Source organism: Rhodamnia argentea, chromosome 6 (assembly GCF_020921035.1).
Source record: "Rhodamnia argentea isolate NSW1041297 chromosome 6, ASM2092103v1, whole genome shotgun sequence".
Classification (NCBI taxonomy): Eukaryota; Viridiplantae; Streptophyta; class Magnoliopsida; order Myrtales; family Myrtaceae; genus Rhodamnia; species Rhodamnia argentea.
The window spans coordinates 4,171,089-4,179,722 of record NC_063155.1 but is presented as its reverse complement, the minus strand read 5'-3'; positions in this window follow the sequence as shown (position 1 = coordinate 4,179,722).

Genomic DNA, 8,634 nt, shown 5'->3' with positions numbered 1-8,634 from the left:
GCCTCAATAACAAAAGAGCGACGCTATTTCTAACCCATAAATGATTAAATTCATGTCTTTTATATCAAAAAGACAAAACTACCATTAATCTTTCAATTGCAATTTAAAGTTGTGGTTACACCTCCTTCTTTTTACTATTTTTTTCTTTTTCTATTTAGGAGAATTACCATAATTAGGCATTTCACTTGTTTTATCTATGAGCGTATTCCTACAATGTTTTGTATGATTCATGTAAAATTATTTCAATAATAGTAAGATAAAAGACATTCCTCAATATAGTATAAAACCGAAAAGTATCTTCTTTATCATGCTTCTGTATTTTTTGTCCCTCTTATCTCAAGAGGTCACCTTGTTGGTGAACTTTTTTATTAATTTCATTAGTTGAAAATATATATCTAGTCTCTTTATTTACTATATCAAAGAATTTATTTTTTTTTTTCCTTACTATATTGGCAAGATACTTTTATACAAAGCATCTAAGACGTTAGAGGAATATCTAGGAATACACTAAAAATATTATGCACCATGAGGCATTTTGATATTTCTTGGTAAATAGATCACAAATGATATTCATTTTGTTAATATAAAATAATGATATTTCGATGGTATTTTCTAAAAGAAATATTTTTACTTTATGCGATGTTTAGATTTAACTGTATTTCATCTCATAACGTATCCATATATTTGATCAACAATATAGAAAAGAACTAGATTTGTTGGAATTTTGTCTTTTCAACAAATTTTTTATGGAAGTAATATATACCGCCTTTAACAAACAAGGAAAATCTATTAGCAAAAACTAAACATATGAAATTCTTAATTTTAGTAGGTAGATCATATATAGATATAAGAAAACTAATAAAAGGAAAGTAAACAAATTTGGAACCGCCAATTTATATTGTAATTGGATGATATAGGGCAATTTTGTTTTTTTGATAAAAAGAAGAGTGGATTTAGTCATATAGGGGTGAAAATAGCTTCACCCTAACAAAATGGTCAAATGACAAAAATTGGATACCCATTATGATCAATGAGAAATATTTAACAAAATCACCTTAAATTTCATTAATATTTCTTTCATGAGTTGAAAACATCGTTTCTTTATATTTATTTTAAATATTTTGTTTACTCAATCATCATCGACATTGATTAACCCTTTATATATAATGAGTAGTCAATTTTTCATTAAGACCTTCTCCTTTTTATTTACTTTGTGTTTATTTTGTTTCTTCAAATATCTTATTGAATCCCCCCAGTCATTTCTTTTTCCTATTTGCCTCCGCCTTCATCATGATAATATTTCTGAAGTCGAGAAATGATGCATCAGAGGAGAATGGTGAATCAGATCATCGAATACGTTAGTATAAGAAATTTTCTCTAGGGATTTGACATAGTCTGTTAAATTGAAGGTTCCTTGGTTTGGAATTCAGTTATTGATATCTTTTTCGTTCCTTTGAGAAGAGAATTTTGGTAGGCAATCTGGTAGTAATGCTTTCACGAAGTTAGAAGTAGACATTTCAAACGGTAGGTCAATTTAAGTCATAAATGGTCCGACCCAAATATATATATAGATTCATTTATTGCAATGCAAGTTTCTTGACCCATACCTAAACTATACTGATAAAACACTTTCATATTTAATTCAATTTAGGAAAACTTGTTTCTCATAAAAAAAAATTTAAAAAAATTACATTGCTAAAATACTATGAACAATTTAAAAAAAATCCGCTTTTTTATCGTTTTTCTTTCTCTTTTTCTTTTTTTCACTTCTAAGTCCGGCGAGTCCGACTCTCCTTGGCCACTTGACCGCAGGCAAGGGTTGGGCCCTCGCTGGCTGTGGGCAAGGTCGAGCTGGCCCTTGATTGTGACTAGCGAGGGTCGGTCAGCAACCCTCATCAAATTTCGTAGAAGAAAAAAAGAGAAAGAAAAAAAATAAAAATTGTAAAAATTTAGAACATAAAAAGTGGATATTTTATTATGACTCGGTTAAGATGGTTAGATAACTCATTTATGATATATTTAAAATTCATTTAAGACCCATTAAGTTTTTAAGTAACTCATTTATAACGTACTTAAGGTTATTTTTAGTACTTAAGGCAATCATTTTATGATCCACACTAATAAATATTGATTCTAGACCCTTTTTTACCTCCTCTATTTTTTTTTTTTTTTGGGTCAAATTTTACCTCCTCTAGTTAGAAGGTGGAATTTTAAATTAGTTTCTAGTGTTGATATCCACGAAGTTGTTTTGTGGGTGAAGGGTTTCTAGAGGGTGAGGAGCTAATTTGACGAGATATGTTTTAGTGGCGCTATTTTCGTTTGTTTCGTGAAAAATGAGTGATTTGAAATATATTTTTCAAAAATTGATATCTTATATCTTTTATAACTATGAATGAATGAAAAATATTTTCATCATCTACGCAAATGTTTAGACACAAGTTATTGTCATTAATAAAAATAATTTTTATTGATTAATTATTTCGAGCGATACATGCAATCATTTAAAAAAAATTAAATCATTTATTTTTTTCCGAAATAGATTGACGTAGCTTTCCATATCTCTCAAGTCTCAAGCACCTATTGATATAATGAATCAACCCTTTTCTGCTTCTTTGAGCTTTTTAACCTTTTCTTTTGAGGTCTAGGAACTAATGTTCTATATTATAGACATTACCTCTTCTCATGTCCACCGATTTTGGATAGGTACTCTCTTTTCGTGGATGATATTTTGAAGTTTTTGCTTAGATGATTTGATGAATGACTCCTAAGTGGGAATTCCCTTGGCTCACAAAGCTCAGGAGTCAAGACCATAACACTTGGCTATCATAACTAGACGTGGCCAACCTGGAACCGGGCCCGGGCACTGGCTCGTTGACCAGCCCGGAACAGGCCCGTTGACCGGGCCCACTGTTCCGACCCGTTTATTTTTTTTAAAAAAAAATAGGTGGGCCGGTGGGGCAAAGAGCCGTTGGGCTCTTTGCCCCACCACAATCCCCCCCCCCTCGGGCCCCGCCCCAAAAGAGCTGTTGCCCTGCAAGGCTGCAATGACCAAATTGACCGTTGCGATTGCGGACATGCAACGGCAGGTTTTAAATATATATATATATATATATATATATATATTGATTTGTTTTTATTTCTTCTCTGTAAATACATATCCTCCCCCTTTCATTTTTCTCACAAATCCTCTCAACAATTCTCTCAAATTCTCTCAATTATCCCAAATTCTCTCAATCCGCTCAACTCTCTCAATCCCGCCTCAATTCTTTCAATTGGATTTCCGATCAATTCTCTCAAAAATGGCAAGTGGAAGCATAAATATTGAAAAGGGCAAGATGACTATAGAAGATTCCGAGTATCCTATTCCCGAATATGATCCTCGTGAGTATGCATGTTGGGAAGACGATGACGATAATATCAACGTTGTTCCGATTCCGAACGTCGAGCACATCCCAACACAAGAAAGTCTTCATCCTCCTACTAGTATCGAAGAAACGTCGACGGCAAATGAGCCGGAACGGAAGGGTCGAGAGAGTACATCCCACTTGTGGCTGTACTTCGACAAGGTACGTGATGAAGGCGAAGGTAAGTATAATATAAATTGTAAATATTATTTGCAAACATGCTAATTTACAAAAGGAGACGGCTACGGAACATTCCGTCGACTTCTGACAAAAAAAATCCAACGGAAGCGAGGATCGACACTACGCAACAACAAATTTCCGAGTACGCTAATTCTAATCCTCATCCTTTATTCCGTTACATTGATGCACTTTATAAACAAATATTAGCTGAATATGTTGCCCTTGATCATGCTCCGTTTACTACTGGTGAAATTTTTAATTTGAACTATTTGATAAATACTGCGTTGGTTCCGCAAGCGCCAGCTATTCCAAAAAGTACTCTTAAACGCGAATTTTTTCATCTTTATAAAAAACAAAAAAAAAATAGCAAAATTTTTTGCGGAATTGAATGGACGTGTGCATTTAGGCAGCGATATTTGGAGTGATCCTTGGCAAATTCATTCTTATATGGGTGTCACGTGTCATTGGATAGGTGAAGACCGGACCATTCAAAAAAGACTTATTGCATTTCGAGTTTTTTATGAAAAACATTCGGCTCATAATATTTATAGAATAATTAGGTAAGTTTTAGAATAATATAATTTGATAAATAAAATATTTTCAATTGATTTTGATAATACCGCCACAAATACCGTTTTTATTTTCGAATTAGAAAATATTTGCAAATCCTCTTTTGGCGGACAATTTTTTCACATCGGATGTGTTTGCTATGTTTTAAATTTATGTGTACAAGATGGTTTACGAACTCTTTACACTTCTCTCGCCCCAATAAAGGGTACAATTAAATTTTTATAGAGTCGTGCCCATTTTATAAAAGCATGGGAAAATTTTTGTAAACAACATGGGAGAAGGGCAAAAAGGTTTCCAAAAGATATTTCGATTTGTTGGAATTCTACCTACGAGTTGCTTCGTCAAACTTTTGATTACAAAAATTTATTATGTATGTTTATTTCGCAAAATATTCTTGAAAATACTTTACTTTCGCAACATTGGGACATTTGCAAAAAAAATTAAAATTTTTTGAAAATTTTTAATGATGCTACTAATTCTTTATCTGGTATTTGTTATCCTACTACGCATTTATTTTTAATAGAGTGTGTTAATATTGGTAGCGTTTTTAATGAATATGAAAAAGATACTGAATTAGATCGGACTATTTCAGTAATGCGAGAAAAATGGTTGCATTATTATTTCCAAATTCCTCTTGTCTATTTAGTTGGTATTGTTTTTTATCCACGTATTAAATTAGATGGTTTACTGGATTATTTGAATGTGTAGTATCATGATTGTTTACATTTGGAAGATTCAATAGATATTTCAAATATACAAGGAGATGTTAAAGAATCTATAGTAGTATTATATGGAGAATTTTGTACTAGATATGGTTTAAGTGATTACGGATCTTTACAATCTACTGTCTCACGTAGCAAACCCGGTAGTTCACTTAGTAGATGGTACAATAGGCTCAATAGTAGGCAAAAATAAAAAATAAAAAATGAAAAGGGGCAACACGTAGTATTTCTGAATTAGAAAAATATTTAACCACTCAATTTGAGTTTCGTGATGCAGAACATAGTACAGATTTCCAAATCCTAAAGCGATGGAATAATCGCTCAATCGATTATCCAGTTCTCGCCCTCATCGCTCGCCAGATTTAGCAACCCCTTCTTCAACGGTTGTAGTTGAACAAACATTTAGCGCTGGAAGATTAGTTTTGGACTCTCGCCATTCAAGATTAAACCCGAAGTCTATAAAAGGTCAAGCTTGTGTCGACGATTGGACGAATGCCAAATTTCGACACCAAGAGCTGGATCGAGAACACGAATTTTTTAGTGAGGATTGTGGAGATACCACCGCCACGAATACCACAACGGGTAGCGACGATTGACAATGAGGTAAGTTGGGTTTATCAAAGGTAAAAGAACTACAAGGGCTTTGATTCTTCTATCCCCAAGAAGATATGTAGGCGCTTAATGATAATTCATTAAGTTCAAGCCCATTCATCATCTCTCTCTTTTTTTCCCACATTTTATTACAATGTACAATTTGATTATAATTTATAATTTATTATGTTTATTTTATTATTTATTATTTTAAAAATTAAAATTAAAAAATAGAACCGGAATGGGCTTAGGAACCGGCCCGGAACCGGAACCGGCTGGAACCGCCGATTCCACCTTTTTGTGGAACCAGAATCGGCGATTCCTGAATCGAAACCGGCTGTTCCAAAGAATCGGCCATGTCTCGTAACCTTACAGTTGCTCCCTAAGAGCCAAAATTCATGTAAGTAATCATTGATACCTTTGTGCCACTATCCTCCTATTGCCTTTGGGAACTTTTGTGCATGTAGAAATTTGAACAGTATTATGTGGACTTATTGCTAGACATATGCCCTAAAACAGTCATGTAATAGTTATATATTATGGATTTCAGTTGTATTTTTAATTTTTTATTTAATTAATGGTAAAGACGTGTTCATTTACTTGTCCAATTATTTTATATTTTATGAATTATTGTATAAGATCGGTTGTGACCGAACCTATTCTTAAGATGTTAAGAATATGTGTGATAAGCTTACTGTCGGACTGAATCTTTAAATTGTTCTCAATCGATGGATCATTGAATATATATTAATGATTTTGCTGAGAGTGGTGTGTTTTTACCTTCACCATTAAGTATTGGACACTTAAGGGAATAACGAGTCACGAGTCATTGGGAATTGTGATGCCCAAGTTAGAACACGGGTATTTGTACTAGGCAAGTTCACTAAACGTGACACATACAGAACGATTAGCAACATAGAAGCTTTTAGCGTGGTCAATGTCTAATCGTTTATACTCTGGTCTCGTGTAAATAATTCTTAGACCCGAGGCATAATGTTGATTTGTGTGTTAGATGGCTATGGTTCACAAGTGTGCATATTAGTGATTTGTTGATCCGTCTCTGTACTTGATGGTCATAGTTTATGCACATACGAAGTTACACATGTGCGCAAAATGGAATGTGTCTCCCTGTTACGGGTAAGGTATGATCTCCTATGCAATCTAATAATGACAATGCATTGAAATCATCGACCGGGGTTGTAACCGAGAATGAAATATTCATGTCTCATATAAATGCATGTCGATTAGATTTACGCATATGATCTAATTGGTAGCTTGATAAATATTCCATGGTCTTTGTTCGATTGGGACATAGTAAAACAAAGAGATTGAATTACACTATATCCAAAGCTAACATGTTCGTTATATTCTTAAAATATTCACATTATCCGGGTAGCCATGATATATGACTAGATGTCACTCATGGCTTGTAGGACTTGGAGGTTAGTTGGGACAATAAATTTTCTTGAAAATACTAATGTGTTAGTGCAAATCTTACCACTAGCTCGGTGATGAACCTAGGGATGTCACACACTATAACTAATTCAAGATGACGTTGAGCAGAAGAGATAATATTGCAAATATATTTGCAATTATATATTACCGAATTAAGGCAACCTAAAATTAAATTAAATGAGATTTCATTTTATTTTATTTTTGGCCATAAGCGCACATGCATATGATTCACACGCATGCTCAAACTGGACGTATATTAATATATCCATAATGCACATATACTAACGGCATACCCTTTTGTTTTTAAAATAATAATTTATGTTATTATTATTTATAAAAATTTAAAAAAAGAAAAAGAAATTGTGTCTTGACACATGGTCAGCAGCCGTCGCTAACCATGTGAAGCACACACAATCAGCAATGGTTGCTGATAGGGGTATGCAATCAGACCGGGTTTACTCGGAAACCAAACCGGACCACCCGAAAAACAAGTTCGGGAATCTATTCTTATTGAAACCGGTCCGAGTACGGGTTCTAATTTTAGGGAATCAATTGGAACTAGTCCGGTTCCCGGTTCCAAGCGAAGACTCACTCGGGAATCAAACCGATTTTGAAATCGATTTTTAGCTACTGTTAAAAAAAAATCCTAACTCGCTCGCCTCACCTCATCTATTTTTGGTGGTTTGTAATTTCTATCACCCATATTAGGAATTGTTGCTTTTGGCGAATAGTGAGTTTTATTATTCAATATTTTACTTTGAATCGTTTCATTGCTACTCATATTATTTTGCTGAAAAAAGTGAATTTAAAAAATAAAAGAAAAAGTAGGTTTTTGGGTAGACCATGGAACCGGATCGAAAAAATAGGGTAGCTTCCAAAACAAGTTCCAGGACAAAAAATGGTGTGTTTCAAGTTTCAAAAACTAAGAACTAGTTATAACATGGTAGGTTTTAGGTTTTAAGTTTGGAACCTAACCAGCTAAACTATGCTCACCCCTAACTATGCTCACCCCTAATTGCTGACCATGTGGGTGTTTGATGATCATGCGCTACGATCAATAATGACCGATCGTTACTATGTGTAAATGGATTGTTGTAACAACCTGAGTTCCGCTAATCTAATTAAAGAGCACAATTAAGTTATTGTGGCGGCAATTGGGAAGCAATTTTATCTTTTGAACTTTAAATAAATGATGTGAAAAGTCATTATCGAAAAAAAAGGACTGATTGTATGTAGTTTCAGTCTAAGAGGACTCATTTACATGAAAATTTGAGAAATTAGTAGAAATTGCTACTTGGTGGCCCAAGGGCACCTGGAGGCTCGCATGGAGAACACTTGGCACTCATGCTCCAAGCCACCTACTATATAAGCCTATTTTCTCTCTCCTTAGACATTTTTGGGCTAGAATAAAAACCTTGAGGCCATCTCTCCCTCTCAAAACCGCCTCACCTGACGCCACCCTCTCTTGCTGTCTCACTCTCGCCAGCCAATTCTCACTTGCTCTCTCAATCTTCATTCGTGCGCGACAAGGACAAGCTATTAGGACAATTCCGTGGTGGTTTCTTGTGCGAAATCAAGGCACTGACTCTTAGATTGTTCAATATAGCTTGCATGTTGCTTAATTTAGCTTGAATGACATCATTGAGTATTGGATGATGGGATTGAGGGATGGATTGTCAATTAGAGCCGTGAAATGAGGTTATCTCGTAGGA